Below are 26,519 nucleotides of genomic sequence, written 5' to 3' on the forward strand. Positions count from 1 at the left end.
GAATGAGACCCTGTCTCACAAAAAAGAAAAAAAAAAAAAAGAAGATGGGGAAATGCCATCTGGGAGAGGCACACAGGGAGAATCAACTCTATATGCAATGTTCTATTTTATTTTTTATCATTTTTTGTTTTAATGTAAATCAAAAGTAGCAAAATGTTAAGATTTGACTAAGCTAGGTGGAGGTTATATTATTCTCTATGTTTTTCTGTATTCATGAAATATTTCAAAGTATGAAGTAACATATTTTTAAAGAAACAGAAAAAGGGGGAAGAGGCTGAAATTTACCAAAATGGTTGTCTCTTTATATTAAACCTATGAATGGCTTTTCTTTTTTCCTGTCTAGTCTTCCTGATTTTCTAACTTTTTTTTTCCCTATAAAGTCACCCCATGTACTTCTAATCCAGATTATTCTCCATCTCACTCCCAAAACCAACCATGCACTTTCCTGTCCCTTTGGTACAGAACTGAACACTGCAGTTGGCACCATCTCCTCCACTGGAATCCACGTTCTAGGAGGGACAGCCACAAGCATTCTTATTTGTCTATAAATTATGTTTTTAATGCCTATGTGCCAGTTTTTGTGCCAGGAGCTGGAGAAACATAAATGAACACAACAGACATTGTCCCTTTCTCCATTGAACTTAGTCTCAAGGAATAGAAACATTTAAGTAAAACACAGAAAAAACTCTATGATTAAAACTGTGAAAACTGCAGTGAAGGAAAAGAATAGATGCTATGGGACCATATATTAGGAAGGCCTGGTCAAGACTGGATAGGAGGAGTAGGAATGTGCCAGGAAAGGAAGGATGTAAGGGTCTTCTGGACAGAGAGGCAAAATCCACCAGTGTCTTTCTCACTGGGCTGGGAGCACCTCGAGGGCAAGGACTGCTTGTGATTCTTATCTGTGCCTATTATTTGTACAGTGCTTTAACAAATGCTTCCTGGTTGATTCTAAGGCAGCCTCCAGCAGATCATGAGATTCTGTGGCCTGTAACTCTAAGGGACGAAATAATTCCTTGGGGGATGGCCCAAAGGCAAAAGGAGTAGTTATTCAAAGAGAAGAACAGAGTCTGATCCCCTTAAGTATGGTACCTCAATCCCTTGAAAATCATTTCCTATATATTCTCACATGCCATGTCCCGAGAGAGCTGAGCTAGACCTGTCTATCCATCCCTTTCCTTGCCCAGTACCCTCCTTCCCACCTTATTAATTTAATTCAATATGATTAAGGTGACCCATGTGTGCCAAGGTAGGAATATGAAGATGCCCTTAAGCATAGCCCCTTCCTCAAAGTCTCTTCCTTCTAGACCTGTAGATCTCAAACATGGGTGACTGTGCCTCCCCACCCCTGAGCATGTCTGACAATGTCTGGAGACATTCTTGGTTGTCACAATAGGAAGGAGGGTTACTGGCATCTAGTGGGTAGAGATCAGGGATGTGCTAAACATTCTACAATGGTGCTTACAATGACCACCCCCGCCCCACCCCACCCCCACCACCAACAAAGAATTACCCAGTTCAAAATGTCAATAGTGCCAAGGTGGAGAAATCTGGTAAGTATTATTTAGAACCACGTCTAGAAGCTGACTGCTAAGCAAGGCAAATGTCAGAGGCCAAGTGTGAGACGCACAGCAGGTCAAGTGTCAGAGGCTAAGGAGGGTGCTAAACACCAGGTCGTGAAATAAGCATATAAAAAAAAGTTAATTGTGCTAAGGCTGAGATGCTTGCTCCAGAGAATTAGTAATATAATTATATCACAATGCAACAGGAGCATAAGACATTGCCCAAACACAAAGGCAGTGTACTTAATCTAGAACTAGGAGTGGAAAGGTTCCCCTGGAAGTGAAATCTAATCCAAGATCTGAAAAATAGACGAGTTAGAAAAGGGACGTGAGGATGGAGGCAGGATAAAGAAGCTATTTCAGACAGAAGGTAGAGTCAATAGGCAAGCAGGACTATGGAACAGAAGATATATGTTTGCAAGTAAAAAAAATAAGGAGTGGCTATTGAAGGGCTAGAAAGGTAAAATGGGCCCAGATTACAATGAGTTTTGTATGATGGGTTAAGAAATGTGTGCCCCATCTGTAGAGCAGTAAGAAGTCAATGAAAGGATTTACAAAGAGGAGCAATATGAACCCAACTTGTTTTAGGCCAATTACTCTGGAGACTGGATTGCTAAGGAACAAGAGGCAAGGAGATGGAGTGGGAGGAGGCCCCTGTGATCCAGGTGACAGTCACGGCTTGTCCTAATGGTGGCCCACAGCATGGAGGGGAGGGGAAGCCCTCAAGGGAGGATCAGACAGTAGAATCATTACAACACAATGTGCACTTATTACAGTTCTCTGCAAGTAACTCCAAAGACCCAAAAGTCTAAAACTGGGAGTTTTTTCATAATTCATCTGTGGCCCAACCTGACCAGAATTATATGCAGCAAAATCAGAATCTGAGCTGATTTGAGGCTATTTGTAGTGCATTTCCTATTTAGTGTGACTATTTCAAGGCAGAAATATTAATGTTTGATTATGGGGTACTGCCCCAAACTTCATTGGGTAGTACATGTCATCTTTTTAAAATTCAAAAAAAACCTGTATTTAAAATGCAGCTGGGCTGCAGAGTTTAAGAAAAGGTGTTGAGAACCTGTACAAGGTGCTGAATAAACTTTTATCAAACTACATTAAATAGGGCAAATTAGGTTACTAAATGATTACTTGTTCAAAATATTTATCTGTCACTATGCTTACTTATAGTATGAAACATCCAGATAACACATGATTAATTTTTTGGAACTCTACCTTAAAAACCCAGAAATTTGGCAATGTAATGATAGCAGATTTGAAGTAGTAGGATTTGGGGAAATAACTAAAAATATATATATTTCACAAAAATCTACTATTTAGTTGATAATTCCTCCTCCTGACATTGCTGCTCAGAAGAAAGAGTAGGTACAATGTGTAGCAAGAACCAGATCCTCCCCTCAGTAGCATAATTCCAAGTAGTGTCAGTGTGGCGCTGAAAAGGACTTGAGGTCATCCTCCCAATAACTGTTAGCACTGGACTTTTCCCAGTAGAGGAGACCTGATCCTTTCCATACTTGTGTCAAGTGCTGCAAATACTTACATTAAGTGGTCACTAGCCATGGCTGTGGTGGCAAGGAGGAAGAATCTAGGACTCACTCTCATTCATTCATCCTTTCATTCAAAAAATATCTATGAAGAGCTTTCTGTGTGCCAGGCACTATTTATTCTAGGTGCTGAAAATATAGCGATTAACAAGATAGACAAGGTAGCCAGATAGCCCCTTGGAAGTTATGGATTTGGACAGGAAGCATATAATTACAGTAAGATGTAACATATTATGATGGGAAAGCACAGTGATGACAATACACAGCAGCAGGGACCAAATGCACTAGAAAGCAATCTACAAAGACCTCCCTGAAAATGCAACATTTAAACTGAGACCTACAGGATAATAATTAGAAATTACTGGTCCAAAAAAACTACAGAGAGAAAGAAACTGAACTGAAGCAAACCAGAGAACAGGATAAAATAATGGTTGAAATTGAGGGTGGGAGGCAAAACTCAGTGAAGCTCAGAGCCAGCACAAGCATGGTGGAATGCAGCCTCAACTGCAGGCAGGAAAGGAGCTTTTACCCAGAAGAAATCCTATTTGAAATTGGACTACTCTTTCTGATGTTCTGGAAGGTAGCTGGAACCTAAAAATAGAATAAATGTGGGAATTGAGATTGAAAATACATACTTAAGAAGTTTTTTGCTTATTTGGGCCAGAAGAAAATAATCCTTCCATGTATTAAAACATACCTAAAATGCTCTTCAAACGGGTAAAAGGAATAGTTCTATATTGAAACATTTAGAACATTTACAATGAGTCCAAATAATAAATTAGGTCATCAGCAATATGCTGCCAACTTTGTAAAGCACTATGGTCTGGCAGGGCATTTTAAAATAATAAATTTACCAGAAGCATAATTGAGATATTCAGATGTCATTTGGGAAGACATTGGCAACATTAAAGTTTCCAACCACAAATATATCAGTATAAACCATAGTCTATATTTTGAACCTATTACAGTTTGAGAAGCAACTACTAGTACTTGACCCTAAAGATCCAAAGGAACTGGCAATCCATAGCAACTATTTTTACTGACAGGCTCTTGGTATCCCATGTCAGAGTAACAGACTTTTAAAAACTAGCATTGACACATTAGTTCTACGTATGTAATATTTCTTTATTTTTAAAAAAATTCAAGAGACCTATAAAACCAAGAGTTTACATTTAACTAAATGTACCTGGAAAATTTAAGGAAAAAAACAAGCTTGATGTAGGGAGAGGGCAACACCTCACAACTGCTATTTTCTTTGTGGACATGCTTTTTTAAAAACCAACCCACTTCTCCAATTTTTGTTAAGAGTTCTCTATTGATCATCCAGCCCTCCTAAATTCCTTAACGATTATGGGCCTGACTGGTAGTTTTTCTCTCCATGTCATCTCCTGCCATCGTGCTGGGAGCTGGAATTCCTTCTAATTATCCAATGTCCCAGTAACTCAACTTCCTCAACAACAGGAACCATCCCATTCTCTCCACTTCAACCTCCCACAATAACAATCACATCCTACACCCACTCTAGATCCTGAATTCTGAAATGACCTCCTGCGAATAAATCATTTCCTCCTCCTCTAGGCCTCCTGTATCTCTTCACTGATCCATTCGTTCATTCATTCTACATTCAACTCATATTTGTAAACATCTGCTATTTGGCAATTTCTCTGCTAGGTGCAGGGAAAAAGCAATTAAAAAAATAAAGACATAGGCTGGGCGCGGTGGCTCACGCCTGTAATCCCAGCACTCTGGGAGGCCTAGGCGGGTGGATCACCTGAGGTCAGGAGTTTGAGACCAGCCTGGCTATCCTGGTGAAACCCCATCTCTACTAAAAATACAAAAATTAGCTGGGTGTGGTGGCAGGCACCTGTAATCCCAGCAACTCGGGAGGTTGAGGCAGGAGAATGGCTTGAACCTGGGAGGCAGAGGTTGCAGTGAGCCGGGATCATGCCATAGCACTCCAGCCTGGGCAACAAGAGTGAAAATCCATCTCAAAATAAATAAATAAATAAATAAAAACTAAAAAACAAAGACATAATAACCTAGACAGAAATTTCTGCCCTCGTGGAATATACCAATAAGTAAGTAAGTAAAATATATACTGTCTAATCGTGGTAAGTGCTGAAGAACAAACTAACGCAGGAAAAGGGGCTGTGAGTGCATGGCAAGAGGCGTGCCATTTCAGATAGAGTGGCCAGAGAAGCCCTGACACTTCTGTCCACGGAGACACTGGAACACAAACCAGAAGGAGGTGAGGGAGCAAGCTATAAAGATACCTGGAGAATGAGTGCTGGATGGCAATAGCAAGTGCAAAGGGCCCCCAAGGCAAGAATATTCCTGGTGCGCTGGGCACACCAAGCAGGCCAGTGCCTGGAGCAGAAACAGCAAACTCAGCTAAGGGTCAGGTCACACAGGCCTGGACAGATAGAAATGAAAACATCAGACTTCTACGTGAAGAACAGACTGTGGTGGAATAAGAGAAGCAGCAGGGAAACCTGGCTCTCACCTGGAAGACACTGCTTCCTTTGCAGCTCTTTTAAGTGGTGGTGATTTTTGCCTCTCACAATCCTCCTACATTACTAGGCTTGGAGGCCTGCCAGCTCATCACTGTTGTTTCCAAACCACTCTTCCTGCCAGCTCTCTGGAGCCCTGAGCTTTGAATCTCCTACTTTTGAACCCCCTCACCCACCCTTCCTCAGCCACTCACCTCATGATCATTCCCTAAATCAGGAACACTCCGTGATCTCCAGTTTCACGCACCTACCTCTGACCACTCCCTCCTAGCTATCTCTCAAATTCTGGATCCAACAATCCGTTAACCCCACCAGGGTCTCCACACCATTGATCCTACCACCTTTTTCCTTTCCTACCTCCCTTGATATGGGCTCTTGCTCTTTGTGCTTCAGGGTCACTCATTCAAATCCCACTGTTTCTTTATACCTGTTAAATCCCACTCTGCCCCTACTCCACAATGTCCTTGACAGTGAAGAACTGATGGGGTGGGAGGACACAAATCAGTGAAGCAATGCCCTTGAGAGGTCAGAGGGGATGGTACCCAGTAAGAATGAGCGCCATGGATGGGAGCTGAGAGCGCCCAGCCACCATATGGACGGACAGGTGAACACAAGCACACACCCAGGTGGGTGGGGCAGTGGAGCCTGCAGATGTTCTCTTCTCATTGCTTCTGTGTTTTCAGCATTTGGAAGCAAAGCCATCAAGTGAGGGTGAAAGGAGGAAAGAGGCACCAGAGGACCAAGAAAAAGGGGGAACCAGAGAGTGAAGGATGAATGGACTCTAGAAGCTGGCAGTGGGTGGTGGAGGGGATAGAGCCACTTCAGCAATACCAATACCCAACTCTCGGTTTGCCCATCCAGGTCCTTGAAGCCAAGCACCACTGAGCACATCCAGAAAACTGAAATCAGTCCACCAAATTCACGTTAAGTAACTTCAACTGGATTCTCAATGTTTCTTAAGTCCTTTATTCACCTCTAGTGAATGTTCACCTCAATGTCCACAGCAAGTGGGGATTTTCTACTTCCTTCAAGACCGAGCACCATCCATCATCACTGAGCAGATAAGCTTGGCTTCTATTTTATTAAGGGCAAAGGCCACTTGATGTGAGTAAGCTTCTTAAAACTTCCTTCTCTCTGACTCAAAATCTCTGCATGTTTAACATCTACTTGTCTTTCCCTCCTGCCTCCCAAATGTTCTTTTCTTCTTTCTAGGGTTAACCCCATCTCTCCTTCTACTACCTGCACCTCCAATCTGCAGAACTTTATTCAGTTATACTATCTCTTTTCATCTCTCAATTTCTTAAATTTATAGGCTAAGTTATTTAGGGGAAAGAAACAAAGGAAGTTACGGAAGTAGGAAAAAACATGGAATGCTTATATAAAGAGCAAAAAATTGGTATTGTTATACTGCAGGGTGTGTTAGAAAGAGAAAACAAAGTTAGATAGATAGGGTGGGATCAGATTACAGAGTATCTTAAAAAACCACAGAGCAGGTCGATGATTTCTGAGCAAGAAAATGCTCATGATAGAAGTAGTGTTTGCTAAGAATGATGGTTTCCAGCTGCATCCATGTCCCTACAAAGGACACAAACTCATCCTTTTTTATGGCTGCATAGTATTCCATGGTGTATATGTGCCACATTTTCTTAATCCAGTCTGTCACTGATGGACATTTGGGTTGATTCCAAGTCTTTGCTATTGTGAATAGTGCTGCAATAAACATACGTGTGCATGTGTCTTTATAGCAGCATAATTTATAATCCTTTGGGTATATACCCAGTAATGGGATGGCTGGGTCATATGGTACATCTAGTTCTAGATCCTTGAGGAATCGCCATACTGTTTTCCATAATGGTTGAACTAGTTTACAGTCCCACCAACAGTGTAAAAGTGTTCCTATTTCTCCACATCCTCTCCAGCACCTGTTGTTTCCTGACTTTTTAATGATCGCCATTCTAACTGGTGTGAGACTATCACAAGAACAGAAAACCAAACACCGCATGTTCTCACTCATAGGTGGGAACTGAACAATGAGATCACTTGGACTCAGGAAGGGGAACATCACACACCGGGGCCTATCATGGGGAGGGGGGAGGGGGGAGGGATTGCAGTGGGAGTTATACCTGATGTAAATGACGAGTTGATGGGTGCAGCACACCAACATGGCACAAGTATACATATGTAACAAACCCGCACGTTATGCACATGTACCCTACAACTTAAAGTATAATAATAAAAAAAATAATAAAAAAATAAAATAAAAAAAGATATAAAATTATATATAACATGATCTCAATAGATCTCATAGAAATAGAAAAAAACACATAAAAAATGTATACAGTGATTATGTCAAAGGGGATAACTACAGGTTTCCATTCCTGTATACTTTGGAATGTGTTTTATATATTCAGAATACTAATCCTTTCTGGTATTTCTATGCTATAGGACATTTATGCTTTTATGTAAAATTATATATGTGTGAAAATTGAATATAATATTTAAAACATAAAAATAATTACAGAGATACCCCAATTCTGGGAAAAAAAAAAAAAAGAAGTAGTGTTTAAAGGAGATAAGATTCAGAGCATGGGATGGGGCGGGACAGGATGGTAAAGGAGGGATTCGTGCTGGGAATAGGCGTGAGTTTGGGGCCTTGGGGCAGAGAAAGGGTGGAAGGCAAGAGGGTGAGGTCGTTATCCTGACAAATATAACCAAAGCCTGGTCTCACGTGGAGCAGTGAGGAGGAGAAAGGAAAAAGACAAGACATTTCCTAGGGAAAAAATGGACAGAACCTGGTGACTGATGGCATGCTGTGGATGAGTTTCAAGCCGAAATTCCAGGAGAGGGTGGTGTGGCTGCTGCAAAATGGAAGGCATGGCGCTGTACCGGTAGAGAGCTTGGAATCACAGCACTTTGAAGCTGAATGGGGCCAGGACCTCTGAGGTTATGGGATTCAGCTCCCCCAGTTTATAAAGGAGGAAGTTGAGGCCCAAAGACATGAAGAGATTTGTCTAATGTCACAAAACTAGTTGCTGACAGAGCTGGCACTAGAACCCTACCTCCCTGCCTGCCTTCAGAGCTCCTTCACTACTCTACTGCCTCTTACAGGACCCATTCTCAGTTTCCTGCTTGCCCACCCTGACCCTAGGGGCTAAACTCGCACTGACAAAAACTGTATCAGGGAACCAGCCATGTGGTTTTGGCCTCTGCACATATCTGGTCCAGAAGGGTTAGCTCTTGGCCACCAGGGCTTCAAGGCTGCTGGCCTGGCTTTACCCCACGACCTTCCTGAAGATAAACTTGCCTTGCCCCTTCACAGGGAGCCCAGCTCAGACTTTGAGACTTTTCCAGACACTGTTTTGATGTTTCTAGTAAGTCCATAGTTCAAAGTAGTAGAGTAAATAAGACACAAGCTCTACTCTAAGGATCATTAAAATGATTTTGAGATTAAAGAGCAACCATATTGATCCTTATGGTTTCCTTCTTCCTCTCCTTTTCTGACTCAGGAACAGAATTTAAGATGCTGTTTCGCTCATTTGTGATGAAAATCTTGAGCCATGTGCATGGTTCCCTGGCAAACACTAGAATTTGTATTTGATATTCTTTATACTGTCAGCTCACAGTAATCTACTGATAACAAGAAGTACTCTATAATTTTTAGCAAGGCCTCTACATTTCTTTACAGGCAACATTCATGAATAAAACAGGAGTTTCTAGATAATTTCCTACTGACTTCAGAACTTTGAAAGAAGTTTACATAAACATAGCATCCACGGTTCTTATGGTAACCAGGGACAATTACTTATACTAAATAAAAATGGACAACTTGGTTATCTCATTTTCTCCATCAGTGTCAACAAGGACTTTAACAAGGTACCATGGACTTTGGCAAACTGTCCATATTAAAATAGCTGTTTAGAGTGGATTGTACTGAACTATTTGAACGTATTAAGTACCAGTACCTGCAGTGATGACAATTCTGCAATTAAAATGTACCCAATTCAGGTATCAAACCTGATCTTTTGGTTTATGTTTTCTTCGTGATTTCCTCATACTATTCATTTTGAAATTAAAAAAATTTTTTTAAACCACACACTTCAAGCATCTCAAAAACAAACTGAGTACATCTGTTTGCGTAGTGGCTTTGAGATACTCTCTTTTGTGACTAAGTGGCAGGTGCTGTTCAGTTTATTTTTATGCGTGTAAACTAAGCCCTTGAACTTAGAGTGAGGAAAAGCATTGAGCTTAAACTTTAGAAAGGAAGGAACTACACAACAGCTTCCTTGGGAACAGCCTGCTTTTTCAGCTTCCTGTATAAAAATAATACCATATTTTTATAGAAATTGCTAAGAAACAATGAAGAAATTATATTTAAGCCTTCAGACAGGTAAGCCTTAAATCCTTTAAAGATCAAACAATTTCTTCTAATAATTTTACTATTTAAATCAAGCCAGGAATAGAAAAAATGACGAATAAAATAGAAATGGGTACAAAGTTTAAAATGGATTATATAATTTTCAAATTACGATAGAGGGGTGCACATTTGCTTCCAGTAAATAACAGACATTAACACTTCTGGCCTTAAAAGTCCCAAATATCAAGCTACTGTATTTGGCAGGGGAGATGATGGGGGAAAGGTTTTCTTTGTTGGTGAAGTTGCTGCTATCATCATGAAATCGTTTTGCTTAAAACATAAACACACACATACCAAGTTCACTAATTAATACAGCTTTTCAGAATCTAACTCTAATAATACTTAATTATTTTCTATTCTCAGAAATAACTGAGTATTCTCTTTAAAAATAAAAATAAAAAGGATCCAGAATCTCCAATCCAAAGGGAAAGAGAAGTAACCTCCTGGGGTACAAGTCTTAAATAATACTTTCCAAACTTCTACAAAGTGGCCAAGTTCCCCAGCAGTTAGCTTACTTGACCATCTCTCACATATTGATTTTCACAGCTAGCATGTACACAGCCAGAGAGATGATTATGTTGTCTATTGGCTCTAAATTCTCTCCCTGCATAATTCAGTATGTTACTACTATGCATTTAGAAATGTTCTATCAAGGGTTGTTAAATGAACTTAAGCTTACAATGAAACTCAACCTCAGGTCCTCACAGTGTTCTTTCCTGAATGCTAAAAGTTTATCTTATTCAGATATTCTAGATTCACACGTGGTAGAGGACTCCATATATACTTGTTTTGTCTAGGAAAGAGCAACAGAGACACGCAAAACTGTAAGTAATTCCATTTCCTGAATGTTCTTTAACCCACCCTAATACTACTCCTTCATAGCATCTAGCATCGGGCCCAGTAGTTCTTTCAAATCCAGGGGTCCCAGAAGCATGTGACCCCGGTCTAAAGACTGAAGCCAGGTAGAAATTGTTAGCTCAATTTACTGTAAGCACCAACCCTGGAAGAACCACAGTCCACTGCTGTGGCCTGGACCCACTGCAGAAAAGGGGTCCCTGGTAGAGAAGCAGCAATGGGAATAGAAGGCAGGGGTGGCGAATATCTGAAACAAAAGTTCAGGTCTTCCTGTCCTTACCTGGGATTAGACACTTGGAGAAGACCACAAAGCGGTGTTAGACGAAAGGCAGGTATGTCTTCTAGAGATCGCAACAATGCCTACTGTGCCCTCTTCCTTGGTGTACCTCACACTGGGTATGCTGACTCTGTATCCTCCTCTCCAGCAACTGTTCCCCATGTGCATTACATTTATCTGTTTATCTTTATCTTTTCATCTGTCCATAAGCCTAAAGCTCACTGAGGTGGAGGAGCTCATCCTTTCACCTATGCATCTATCCCTAGTTTCTAACACAGTAGCTGGCACATGGCAGTCATGCAGAATCGGTTCTTGAACTATTTGTTGGAGAGTGTCCTAGAGACCAAAATGAAGTTTGTCTTCTAGTACATTCACCCTCTTTCCCCAACTGTGCTAACCATTTATTCTATGCTTAGCGTTCTTAAACCTTATATCTGGTCCAAAACTACTGTCTGGAAAGAATATGATAAACCCCTTTGTGCTAAAATGAAACTGACAGATGTGTGGTTGGCTACTCCTGGTGGTCCTGCAAAATGATGGAATTTCAATTACTTAGATGTGAATGGGAGAGAGATTCTAGGCGCAGCCCCAGAATCACACCACAGGGGCAACTGCTTCTCTCTTATGGCCAGCAGGTCCACCACACAGAAAAGACTTTTTCCTACTTTTCTGTTTTTTTTTTGTTTGAGACAGACTCTTGCTCTGTCACCCAGGCTGGAGTACAGTGGAGCAGTCTCGGCTCACTGTAACCTCCAACCCTCAGGTTCAAGTGATTCTGCTGCTTTAGCCGCCTGAGTAGCTGGGATTAATTGCATGCGCCACCATACCCAGCTAAGCTCTTTTCTATTAAATTTTTTTTTTCTGAGTTGTCAACTCTTTTGGTTTTAACTGCCATTTCTATGTTCTGTTCTCTCTCTGGTAACATATGCCTAGACCTCCTGGAAAACAGTAAATGGGCCACATATGCAATACTACTACTGTGATATACTGAAAACCTGTATACAGCCATTTAGCACACTTACACAACTCTACTCTTATTTTCTATTTGTCCATTTTCATTCTCAACTAAGTTGGAAGCTGCCTAGGGATAGGAGCGATGTATAATTCCTCTCACTGAGTCCTAGCCCAACACTGAGCTCATACTAGGTATTCAATAGGTTACTACAAACAAGATTTGTCATCCAGCAAGCATGGGAAATGTTTTTAAAACATGATACCCTCACTCTTACAAAAGCCTTCAAAATTACCAGAAGATAATATTGTTGCTGCCAAAAAGCAATCCATGTTTACTTAGAGCTTACTAAATGTCAAACTTTGAGCTCTGCCCTTTAGAGAGAGTCTCCCATTTAATCCTCACAGCAACCCCATGAGTTTTGGAGAGGCTAAATAACTCACTCATATAGTTACAGTCAAGTGGAACAGCTGATAGGCTGATTCAGTCTACACTCGATCAGCCCATGAATTCAAAAATTTAAGATCCCCCGAATATTTCCTAACAGTATGGGTAAGAAGAAGGATAGTGATTTGAAAGAACTGATTTAAAAAGTAACTCCTCACCTCTCAGCCCTTACCTATGCAGTTTCCCTTGTAGGAACACCACCTTCGTCCCACCTCTCTACTGGCAAATTGCTACACATCCTCTAAAGTCACTGCAAGCATTCCCCAACTCCCCTCAACAGCACTCCCACTGCACCTGGCACTCACTGCTATTCTATCTACCCCCTGCTCTAGTCCGTGTGTCTGTTTATTATTCACCCAGGAGAACCTGAGCTCCATGGGGTTGAGAACCTTGCCTTTTCACCTCCATCCCCAGGTTTCTAGCACAGTACCTACCACACACACAAGTGTACAGTAAATATGTGTTCTTGAAATCATTATTGTGGTAGCATTAAGAGACTTAGTTTGCAACATCTATCTTTCACAGCAGATCTGTATCACAATCTACATCATAACTTTCAACAATTCTTATTTGTTTCCATAGCAACTAGGGAAAGTGCTCCTTATAATACTAGGAAAGGCAAGCTCTACCTTAAGGTTCAACCCACTGAAATATTTCACAATCACTTGCTTTTGTTCTTAGTATGAAGAGACAGAATGACAGCATTTAACTTTACCTCTTTAAGAACACCTTAACTTTAATAATAACAGTAAAGCTTATTTGTTCATACGTATTAGAGTTTTCATTAACAAAAGGACAGCATCTTATTCCTTCACAAATCTAAAATACTCATAAGAGTCCAGGTGCTGTGGCTCACACCTGTCATCTCAGCACTTTGGGAGGCTGAGGTGAGAGGATTGCTTAAGGCCAGGAGTTTGAGACCAGTCAGGGCAACATGGTGAGACCCCATCTTTACAAAAAATTTTAAAAATTAGCTGGGTACGGTAGCATGTGCCTATAGTTCCAGCTACTCAGAAGGCTGAGGCAGGAGGACTACTTGAGCACAGGAGTTCAAGGCTGCAGTGAGCCATGGTTATGTCACTGAACTGATGCCTTGGCGACAGAGCGAGACTCTGTTTCAAAAAAAAAAAAAAATCGTAAGAGAAGGATACATCTAATCAGGGCATAGCTATATAAAGTGTAACTTTTTTTTTTTTAAGTAAACATCATTCCTTTCTGACAAATGACCTTTTATAAAAGATGTCATCAACAATTTAGGAAAGAGACAAAGGAGAAACTTCTCTGGTCTAATTTAAAAGACAGCAATGAGGTACAAGGGGTAGTACGAGAACTTCCCCAAGGCCTCTACCAGTTCAGTTATTTTCACTCAAAAGAAAGAAATAAAGGGTTCCATTTTTCATTCTTAATTAGAATGCTCACTTTCTAAGAGTTTACTGACTTCTATAACATTAAATTTTCCATTAGTTCTGGGCATCAGTTCACTTACTTTTTTTTAAACAGATGGCCTCGTACTTCCATCTACTCCCTCCATTCTTAATTATCAGACCAAGAAAGGGGCACTGATGGCATCCTGACAGCCCTAAGTTCTTACAAGGATAACAAAGCAGAAATGTCAATACGCTTCAGTGCAAGTGTCCTCTTAACTACTCAGCTACAGTGTCTTTGGCATGGCAGGCCAACAAAATGTAGATATGATCAATCAAACATCCGAATTGGGAGGGCTATCCAATAAATGGAATAGCTATTCCGTGAAAATGGACTGTGGTGCCTAGATCCATGCATTAAGTAAATCCTAAAGGAAAAGATCTCATATAAAATTTACTGAGGTTCTCATGCCTATGTTTTAAAAACCTTTCTCACAACTTACTGCTGGAAATAACTGCATATAAATGAAAACAATTCTCATTTTTTTAGTTTGGATTCCTTATGACAAATGGGATACTTTTTGTTTATAAAGTGAAACCCCAACACTTTGAATAATGAAGCCTTCAAATAGTACTGAGATTTATTGATACATCTGAAAGCTAAGGTTCTGCTACAGGAAGAGACTCATAGAACTGCACCATGTCATCCTGCCTGAGTGTAAAATGTACAGGCATCAGTCTACCTAAGTCTGCATAAGCTTCCTTATAAAGTCTACTTGCTTACCAGTGCTTCTGCTGCTGTGGAGAACATGAATTTCAGGAATACATGAGACCATGTCATGTTGCTCCCTGATGTCTCTATCAGAAACCCTTAGAAATGGTGAAAAGGTAACGAAAGAGAAAGTGCTCATTCTATGCTCAGCCCAGACAGTCACACTTTTAGGGGTCTTTCCTATCTGAATAAATACACAATGTTCAGTCTTTCTGGCTAAATTTCAGTTCAGGGCCTGGCCTCATACCTAAACACACCCTCCACTCTATAACATGTCAAAATTCATTTGTAATTTTTATAAGTTTTTTCACTCTGGTTAAGAGCACCCTCTGAAAAGAAACTGTCATCTATGAAGTAGGGAGATTATACTTTAGTACAAATGTCACTTCATCATGTCATTTCATTATTTTTTTCCTCAATCCCAGCCAATACTAAATCATGGTTTCTATGTCTCAGCAGCCGCGAAACCAGGCAGAGTTTCTCCCACAGGTAAGTTACAAATTCATCTGACTGCAGAGAGCTTAAACTCTTAATATTGTTCTACAGCAAAGATAAGAGAAACAGAGGCCAGTTGCCTCTTTAAAACTGCTACTCTTTCAATTTCAATCATTTCTATTTCAATACCTAATTTATGCCAATCCTTGGCTGGACGGACTTTGATGAAGGCACTAGAAGCAGACGATACTTGTAGCAAACTGGCCAGTGTGTATAACTAATGCAAAAGTGTAGTACACTGCGGCAGGATTCCGTTTCTCCTGATTTCAGCAATGGAAACAGGAATCCATAGGTGTATTCCAGGGTCCCACAAAGTCCCTGAATTTAATCAGCACTGAGTAAAGGCACAAGGGCTGTCAAGGGCACTAAGGAAATCCCTGAACTCATTCTTATAGCTCAGACATTTCCTTAGTGAAAAAACAAACACCCTCTCCCAAATCCCCCCTCCAAATATGGAAGAAGAAATACCCTTGTTAGAATAAATTGTATATTCTCATCACTCTCTGAACTTTATTTATTGAACTCAAGGCTTCCTATTCAATGCAATTTCCCTGAGCACCTTTGATCAGGAGGTTTGCTGGGTGCTGGGATATGGAGTTGAAAGTTTTGCTGGGTGCTGGGATATGGAGATGAGTAAGACCTATTCCCTCACTTTAAGGTTAGGAAGTCAGACAAGAAAACAGACATCACAACATAGTGTGGTAAAGAATATTAGATAAGAGTAAATTGTTGTGAAAGCAAGGAGGTGTGCAGGGGGAGCGGTTTTAACACAACTGGGCAAGGATCAGCAATGGGATCCTTTGTGTCCTTCTCACAACTTACTGCTGGAAATAACTGCATATAAACAAAAACAATTCTCATTTTTTTGGTTTGGATTCCCTATGACAAATGGAGTACTTTTTGTTTATGAAGTGAAACCCCAACACTTTGAATAACTTACTCCAGCAGTAAGTTGTGAGAAGAGGAAGTAAGTGTTGAAGCTGAGTCTCAAAGATTAGGATTGTAAAGGAGAGGGAGATGTGGAAGAGAGGGCACTCCTGGCAAAGGGAGCTGATACCCAAATGGTCTCTGCTTCAAGACTTGGTATCACTCAACATGCTCTACTTCACTTTCTCCTTTCACCTTAAAGCTAACGCAACAGAATGCCCCCAGATAGAGAAAACTGCACGTTCTAAAGTACCTACCATGACAGGGAAAAAGGCATACACACATACTATGCGAATATTATTAAACTCCAAGGCATGTAACAAGAGAAATAATACCATGTTTTAATACACGGTATTGTTTGCTGGACACAGAAAGTTTGAGAACAAATGAATCTGAAGAGCCAATCTTTAACACTGAAGAGTTAACGGTTTTTAAAGCAAGTATAAACACATGGAAATTCAGTTTCATTTGTTTAATTAGAATAAAGAGTATCTGTAAGTCTAAACGTAGATGTGGTGGGTGAGTTGGATTTACTCTAGAAAACACAAAAACTCTAAAGTAAATAGCTGCTTATCTGTATATGACCCTTAATTATTTTCTTGAGTCCTTGAGAGGGGGAAAATGATGCCCTACCCAAAATAATATTAAATATGTACGAGTGACAACTTAACACATTTTCTCATTTCACCCCCAACTGGCAGAAAGGTATCATTACCATCCCCACTTTACCAAGGAAGAGGTGAGGTTAAGCCTGTGATTAAAAGTCAGGATTAGAACCCAGTTTCCTGACTCAAGTGTCTGGATTCTGGTCTTTGCACTGTCACAAAACTAGCTGCTTAGCCCAGTTGCTGTTTTCTCCTCTACAACATTAAGTTTTAACTTTGAAAATCAAACTATCAAAGGAGTAGCTTGCTCTTTCAACCACAATTTCTTTTCTTAAAGACTCAGGTTGCACTTTTTTTTCCTTTAAAGAGAAACTAAAATAATACACACAAACCCTCTGCCCTCATGGCCATTTGAAAATAACTCCTCTATTTTTCTCCTTTTGTTTCTTCCCTACAATTGACCACCGGTCCCATTAGTGCCTCTCAGCAAACAGCTGTTACGTATTTTTCAAAATACCTAAATATAGTACCTTGATTTAAATTGGAGAGGAACTCAAACTTTCTAATAGGGACACTGAGAAGATGTTATTACATTAGGCTGGTTTCACTCCATTTATTTAAAAATCATAGAATTCTATAACTTTTTAATGATGAAAATCCTTTTTTTAAAAAAAACTTAGAACTTGTCTTAAGGAATAGTTTGTTGGAGAAATACCTGTTACTAAGTGAGCCTAAGTTTTCAGTGGAATACTGATGTAGATCTTTATAATAATCTCGCCTCACTCTACCCCCAAGTTTTCCTTCTCTTCAACAGAATCTTGTCAGCAACACTTGCCAAAACTATTGCAGCTACAGTTACCATGACCACTGCAAACAGTCTTAATAGAAATTGAAAGTAGATTTGTCAATTAAACCCAAGGGAACATTAGCTGTGTGCAGAATTACTCCTGGCATATTCTAACTCATTTTTCACAATACAGCAACCAAGAAGGAGATCTGTAGTCAATGTAAAATAAACTTAAAGAACTAATAATTTGGGTTTGGTCTGATAGATTTATCCACAGACTTCACCAAAATATGATACCTGAGACATCAGCTTCTCCAAGGGGGTCTCCTCATGGCACTCCTCACAAGCTCAGCACCATTCTGTGTATTCCCTCTGCGCCTCTACTTGCCCTACCATAGTTATTATACTATAAGAAAAAGGACATAGGCTATACATCTTAACTGTCTGTTTTAACTTCTCTGAGCCTCAATGTCTTATATGTCTTAGAGAGGAAATAGCTCAAATCAGCACTTTAAATGAACTACATTTTACCCTTAAAATTAGAAAAACTTGGCAAAAAAAAAAAAAAACCCTACATAATTATATATACCCACAGAGAGAGTAAGCAGAAAAGAGAAAGCAATGAAGAAAAGAGTAGAAAAATCAATGAAACAGAAAACAGAGACATCGAGAAAAATCAATAAACCAAAAGCTGGTTCTTTGAGAAGGTAAATAAAATTGATAAACCTCCAGGTGGACTGATCAGGAAAAAAGAGAGAAGACACAAATTGCCAATATCAGGAGTGAGAGAGGCAACATCACCATAGATTCTATGCTAATAGGGGAATATTATGAAAAACTTTAAGCCAATAAATTCAACAACTTAGATGAAATGGACAAATTCCTTGAAAGATACTACTAAACTCACTCAAGAAGAAATAGATAACCTGAATAACCAGAGATCTATTTTAAAAATTGAATTTGTAGTTTAAAATCCCTCAAAGAAAACATCAGATCCAAATAGCTTCACTAGTGAATTCTAGTAGACATTTAAGGAAAAATGTAATACCAATTCTATCTAAATTCTTTCATAAAACTGAACAGGAGAAAATGCTCCCCATCTTGTTCTTTTAGGCCAGCATTAACTTGATACCAAAACCAAAGACACTACAAGAGGCTCTTATGTCCCTCATGGGCAGAGATACAAAAATTCTAAACAAAATTTTAACAAATTAAATTCAACACATAAGAAAAGGTACATGACCAAATGGAGTTTATCCTAGGAATGTAAGGCTGGTTTACCACGCAATACACAATATAATTCACCCTGTTAATGAATTAAAAAATAACAGCCATATGATTATCTTAATAGATGCTGAAAAATATCTAACAAAATCCAACATCCATTCCTGATAAAAACTCTCAGCAAACTAGGAATAGAAGAGAACATCCTCAACCTGATAAAGGAGTCCACAATAAACCTACAGCTAACATCACACTTAATAATAAAAGACTTAGTGTTTTCCCTTTAGTATGAGGAACAAGACAAGCAAGTCCACTTTCACCATTTCTATTCAACATTACACACTCCAGGTTCTGATGGAGGTTCTGCTCAATTCAGTAAGGCAAGAAAAATAAGTAATAGGCACTCAGATTAGAAAGGAAGAAGTAAAACTGTCTTCATTTAAAAAATAACATGATTATGAAAATCCAATAAAATCTACAAAAAAAGCTAGTAGTAAGTGAGTTTAGAAAAGACGCAGAATGGCTGGGCATAGTGGCTCACACCTGTAATCCTAGCACTTTGGGAGGCCGAGGTGGGTTCACCTGAGGTCAGGAGTTCAAGACCCGCCTGGCCAATATGGTGAAACCCCATCTCTACTAAAAGTACAAAAATTAGCTGGATGTGGTGGCCTGTGCCTGTAATCCCAGCTACCTGGGAGGCTGAGGCAGGAGAATTGCTGGAACCCAGGAGGCAGAGGCTGCAGTGAGCCGAGATTGTGCCACTGCACTCCAGCCTGGGCGACACAGCAAGACTCTGTCCCAAAAACAAACAAACAAACAGAACAAAACAAAGAAAAGATGCAGAATACGGCTAGGCACGGTGACTCACACTTGTAATCCCAGCATTCTGGAAGGTCGAGGTAGACAGATCACTTGACCAGTCAGGGCAACAGGGTGAAACCCTGTCTCTACAAAAATTACAAAAAATTAGCCGGACGTGCTGGTATGCACCTGAGGTTCCAGCTACTTAGGATCACTTGAGCCAGGGAGGCAGAGGTTGCAGTGAGCTGAGATTGTGCCACTGCACTCCAGCCTGGGTGACAGAACCTCCGTCTAAAAAAATAAAAAAAAAAAAACACCAAAAATAATAATAACAACAGTAATTTTTAAAAACCCACATAATTTTATATTGAAAATTTAAAAAATACTAGAGAATAAATCTGACAAAAGAGGTGCAAGATCTCTACTTTAAAAACACTGCTGAGAGAAATTTTAAAAAATATAAACAAATTGAGAGAAATAACATGTTCATGGTTTAGAAGACTCAGACTTAATGTTGTTAAGAAGTCAATTCTCTCCAAACTGACTTATAATGTCAATATCTCAGTCAAAAATCCCAGCAGACTGTTTTGTGTAAGTTGAGAAGCTGATTCTAAACTCCAAATGGATATGCAAAGGACCTAGAATAGCTTAAACAACTTTGCAAAAAAATAAAAAAGTAAGTTGGAGGACTAACACTACTAGATTTCAAGACTTACAATAAAACTACAAAAATTAAGACAGTGTGGTACTGGTGTGAAGACAAACAAATAGATCAATGAAACAAAACAGAGGCCAAAATAGACCCACATATATGAACAACTGATTTTTTTATAAAGATGCAAAGGCAACTCAATGAAGCGAGAACAGTCATTTCAACAAATGGTGCTGGCAACTAAATGGCCATATGCAAGAAATACGAACTTTGATCTACATCTTTCACCACATGCAACAACTAAATCTAAATGGGCCATATTGCAAAATTTAAGTCAAAATGGGCCATATACCAAAGTGTAAACCCAAAACTATCAAAATTCTACAAGAAAACAAAGGCGATAACTTCTGTGACCTCAGGTTAGGTGGAGCTCCTAGTTATAACACCAAAAACACAATGCATAAAATAACAAATTGATAAATTGAACTTTATCAAAATTAAGAACTCCTCTTTGAAAGAATGTTAAGAGGGTGAAAAGGTAAGTCATAGGCTGAGATAAAATATTGCAAATCATAAATCTGATCATCTATATCCAGAGTACACAAAGAACTCTCAAAACCCAGTAATAAGAAAACAAACAACCCAATAAATAAACATATAAAAGATTTGATACTTTACCAAGTATTGGCAAGTAAGTACATGAAAATATGCTCAACACCATTAGTCATTAGGAAAATGCAGATTAAAACCACAATGAGCTACTTCTACACATCTATTAGAATGAATAATGTGAAAAGACTGACCATACCAAATTCCAGACATGGAGCAACTGGAATTCTCATGTACTGCAGGCAGGAATATAAAAGGAAATGACAACTTGGAAACAGTTTGGCAGTTCTGAAAAAAAAGCTAAACAGACACCCAACCATCCTACTCCTAGGTATTTACCTAAGAGAAAACAGAGTCCATACAAAGACTTGTATATAAATATTCAGATTGATTTTATTTGTAATAGCCCAAAACTGGAAATACCCAAACGGCCATCAACAGTAAACACATTGTCAAGAACAACAAAAACAGTAAACGGATATACAAATTGTGGCATATCTATACAACCACGTCTAAGAAGAAATGAACTACTGATGTACTCAACAACATGGACAAATCCCAAAATAATTAGGCTGATTGAAAGAAGTCAAACAAAAAAGAGTACATATGGTATGATTCCACTTATATAAAACCCTCGAACAGGCAAACTAATCTACAGAGACAGAAAGCAGAAACAGAAAGCAGATCAATGGTTGCCAGGAAACAGGGGCAAAGGAGCACGAGGGAAGGATTACAAAGTCATACAAAGAAATTTTGGGGGGTGATGGATATGTTCATTATCCTTATTGTAGTGATAGTTTCATGGGTGTACACATGTCAGAACTGATTAAACTGTACACTTTAAACGTGCGATTTACTGGATGTCAATTATACCTCAATAAAGCTGTTTACAAAAAGAACAGTTTAAATTTTATAATATCCCATTTAAATTGTCCCTTTTTCATCAGCATACTGAAAATCTTTCACTATTGCAAAGCAATTGCTGTAACTGCTTCAAATACACCCTTTCCTTTGACCTTTACTCTATATAAACAGAACTGCAAAAGTAAATTACTACTGAATGGGAAAGTGAACAAACCGGTCTTCCTGGATTGCACAGTGGTCTGTTTATTAGCTTCAAATGAAACCTGAATGTTTAGCTAAACTATCAGTACCGAATGCTTGGTCACTTAATACTGAAAATATTACAACCGCAATCTGCCCTAAAGGAATTCATTAACTCAAATAAACATTTATTGCACATACACGTCTGGCATTGTTGTAAGTGCTGGATTTCATGCAGAATGGTCAGTACTGAACTGCAAAGCCACTCTGCATCTTCTCTTGGAATAATTTATAAGGTCATAATAATTGCATTTAAATAACACAACTAAAGAAAATAAATGGAAATAGGCTATAGGTAGACTAAAACAATGATTCTTCTAATACAAAGTTAAGATAATAAATGCTAATGACTAAAGAATTGTAATCCAAGAGCTTAGAACTCTAGAATGAGAGGTATCTCTGGAAACCTAAGTGAATTCAGGACAAATATAAAGAAAACTACTTCTACATACAGCAAGAAAAATGGCGCTTGTCAGCTCCAAGAGGTCCTTTTGGCTTGCAAATACCAAAGAATATAAAAAGCTTAGGAACAGAGAACCAAAGTGATTTTTAAAAAAAATACTAGGAAGTTTTTAGTAAATTCTCTAAAGGTTGGTATCAAAGACAACATTCTGTACCATAGCATATTTTTTATTGTTGATTTTAGAGAATTCTATGCTAACTAGACCAAGTATGAAAGTTACATTTTATAGAAGATGTGAGCTTATGAACTTATCACAAATAAAACCCAAAAGGTCCACATCTCTTGCCACAATATGTAGGCTATTTTACAGCTTCTCGAGGGCATCCATTCGAAAACCTTTTATTATCTTTTTTCCCCTGCAGTAGTACTTCTCTTTTAGACTTTTTCTCTAAAAGAATTCAATGAACTCCTACACTGGACATAAAATCAATAAAAATCTTTTCTTAAAGATAACTGCTGGTGACATGTGCTTCAGAATTCCTTAGAAATAGTTATTCCTTTTCTAAATCTCAGGTTGCCAGCCAGGCACAGTAAGTCACACCTGTAATTCAACACTTTGGGAGGCCGAAGTAGGCAGATCACTTGAGGTCAGGAGTTTGAGACCAGCTTGGTCAACATGGTAAAACCCTGTCTCTACTAGAAATACAAAAATTAGCTGGGCATGGTGGCGCATGCCTGTAATCCCAGCTACTCGGGAAGCTGAGGCGGGAGAATTACTTGAACCCAGGAGGCAGAGGTTGCAGTGAGCCAAGATAGAGCCACTGCACTCCAGCCTGGACGACAGAGAGAGACTCTGTCTCAAATAAATAAATAAATTAATTAATTAATTAATTTCAGCTTGCCTCTAAACTGTCATGTTTTTATTCTCAAAAGAACAATTGTACTAACCAATAAACGTCTAGTAAATTTTGCCTGACATGATTCCATCACATGTTCTGAACATATCATACCCAGTTTATACCTACATTCGACACTGCTTATAAGCACTGTTGTAAATAGCGCATTCAGTACAGTTTGTAAATATTCTTATTCCCATAGAGAAGCAATAATCATTAAAACAAAAGATGAAAAAATAAACCACAGTACTCAGTCATTTTACCTTCTCTTTTTTGTTTTTCAGCTTTTGAAAAGTGAAGACGGTTCTGTTTTGGGTAAAATGGTAAGAGAAGTATCCAAAAGCAGAGACATTCAACAGCTGATAGTTAAAATGATGAAATTTGTCCATTTCATTTCCAGTATTTACTTTTAAAATGGTGAAATGTCACGCCTGTAATCCCAGCACTTTGGGAGGCCGAGCGGGTGGATCATGAGGTCAGGAGATCAAGACCATTCTGGCTAACACGGTGAAACCCCGTCTCTACTAAAGATACAAAAAATTAGCCAGGCACGGTGGCAGGCGCCTATAGTCCCAGCTACTTGGGAGGCTGAGGGAGGAGAATGGTGTGAACCCGGGAGGCGGAGCTTGCAGTGAGTGAGCCGAGATCCCGCCACTGCACTCCAGCCCCGGAGACAGAGCAAGACTCCGTCTGAAAAAAAAAAAAAATAGTGAAATGACGCCTGATGCAGTTTGCGTTTCACTCAAGTTCGGAACAAAGGTGCGGTTCTCATGATACCTGCACTGCCAATTATTGCCCTTTCTTTTGAAGGAAGATATTGTTCCATGGCTTAACATCTACGGGCAATTTATAATGTGTACTTTATATGCAGCATCTTCATTCATCCTCAGAACAACTCTATAATGGAGCATTTTACAGGCAGGTAGAGTGTTAACAAGCTTAAGTAACTTGCCCAGCGTCACAGAGCCATTTCCCATTACTAATAGCACAGAGGGCATCTTGAATCCTCTACTAGGGAGTCTCCCAAGCCAGGCCCCAAGTGGAACTACACTTGCCTGATAATGTGGACTCATTTCACCAGAAGCACTTGATGTTTAATTATTCTCAGTGTGGTTATTATTCTCTAATTCACTTTAATCTGACTGCATGTCTTAACATGGGAAGGAACGCTGTGGCAGGACTAGGTATATCCAACAATTTACCTTCCATGCACTGCCTTTCAGGTAGCCTTTGTTACCATAATCTTGCAAAGTCAGGCAAGTTCTCTTTGGTAAGATAAGAAGACTATTTTAGACCTATGGGGTGGCCTAACCAGCAGTGCTATTATTATTTCTGGTGATGTTTAAAGTGGCTTTATATATTTAAAATAATTCTGATATAAAATGTCAGTGTTTATCATACAAGCAAATAGTTAGCATAAAGCTGTAACAAAAAGGATACATAAATGGGTAATTTATCCTTTGTTTCTCCAAAAAAGACTCCACATTCATTAATGACAGCATGGAACAGTGGCTTTTAGAATGACACTCCTGGAGTGCCGCGGAGCGCCAGCCCGGCTTTCCACTATTCCCTGACTAAAACCCTTATTCTACCTGTTTTATACACTGGAGTTTCATGGAAAACGCATAAATTAAAGAAATTTACAAACCACATAATTCCCACTCTTTTAGAATTTCTGTACACCATTTTGCTAACTTTGAGATGCAAGGTGAAACTCAGATTTTATTAACAGTAGCAAGAACTAGGTGAATAGCTTCTGCATTCTCTGTCCATTAAGAAAGATTATTCAGTAGGGAGCATAAACAAGATTTGTCAGCTACTTAAAACTATAGAAATTACAGATGAAGCACATTAGAAATATCTTGTCTGCTTACATATGTATGCAAAACTTATAATCAATTATCAAATTAATTGCATCTGCTAGGCAACACTTCAGCCTAAATTCTACCTACATTTAAACAAATGCATTTGTTTTATACTTTCTATACTCAGACAAATTCTTCCCTTAATTCAACTAAATCTAGATAGAGATTGTTTAATGCCCTATTATTTAATACTCCTTTTTGAATTATATTTATCAGTCATTAAAAAAACAGAAATTAAATGAGTGGAAATACTGCATATATGAAAGCAATCTTGTCATTTTACATGCAACAGGAGTGAGCCGGACAAGCCCAGAGACAAACTTTGCAAGGGACTCAGGCTTCTTTCATTGGGGCCACATGTTTACCATCATCTAAAAGAGCTGCTTCCTTTCTCCCTGACATCTACTCTGGAACTTTTTTCTCCACTTTGAATGACACTACCTTTGAAGAATTAATGAGCAAAGAACAAAGCTGACTACTTCTTAAATAATAGAATCATTTCAGAAAATAGAAAAAGCTGTATCATGTTAGATACATTGTAATTATTTTTTCCAGGAGCTGATAAGGGGTGCCTCCAGAAATCAACATTTTAAAAACTTCAGCTCTATAACTGATTTTAAAAGTGATACAATTTGCAGGGGTCTGGGATCCTGACACAGAAATTTTCCATGTAATTACTTAACTAAACAATGCAGAACTCAAATCCAGGATTTTGACCTCATCATTAAAATCTAAAATATACTCTCCCAGTCTTTGAGTCGCTTTGGTAAAATTCAAAATATACAAAGTCTTAGTCTATTAGATATTTGTTCAAACTTTATCTGAAAGAACAAGCATTAATCTGAGATTCAAATGAAAATCTGTTATTTTTTAAAAGATCATAATATCTATATATCCCTTAGATTAATTTAAAAAGCTGAGATACTGTAACTCGATTTGAGTTCTTAAGAGAGAAATGCTCTACTAAATTACAACTTGCTAAGATACTGACCTGCATTCAAAGCCAAATTTAATGAAAGTTCTTTAGTGAAAAATTAAGTACGTAAATAAAAATGGCTCACATCTCTACTGCAAATTTAAAGAAAGGAATCTAGGCAATATGCAAAAACACTAAAAATATATGCAGTTTACTGTAATATCTTGTCATATGGAAGGGTGGCAGGACAAGAATGCTTAGCTTATAAAAGTAATACAATTGTATTTATGCTTTAAATTGTTAAAAAAAAAACCTCAAGTATGAATATCGCTCTTTATATAAATACAACTATGCTTTTCTAATATTTACATAATAAAAATTATAGCATATCTGAGCTACCAATGGTTTGGTTTTCCTGACTACAGAGGTAAGACAGAGTTGGAAGCACACTGACTTCAAAAATTAAAGGGTAAAAAAACCAAAGTCAAATTCCATTTCTAGTCTAGTGTTCCAATAGTCATTA

At 38.8% G+C, this 26,519-nt stretch overlaps 1 protein-coding gene across 14 annotated transcripts in view; it reads right to left on the reverse strand.

The window, feature by feature from the left end:
* Positions 1-26,519, reverse strand: part of MRTFB (myocardin related transcription factor B) — a 203,500-nt gene that overhangs the window by 145,594 nt on the left and 31,387 nt on the right. The window lies entirely within an intron of this gene.

Source organism: Papio anubis, chromosome 18, assembly GCF_008728515.1.
Source record: "Papio anubis isolate 15944 chromosome 18, Panubis1.0, whole genome shotgun sequence".
NCBI lineage: Eukaryota > Metazoa > Chordata > Mammalia > Primates > Cercopithecidae > Papio > Papio anubis.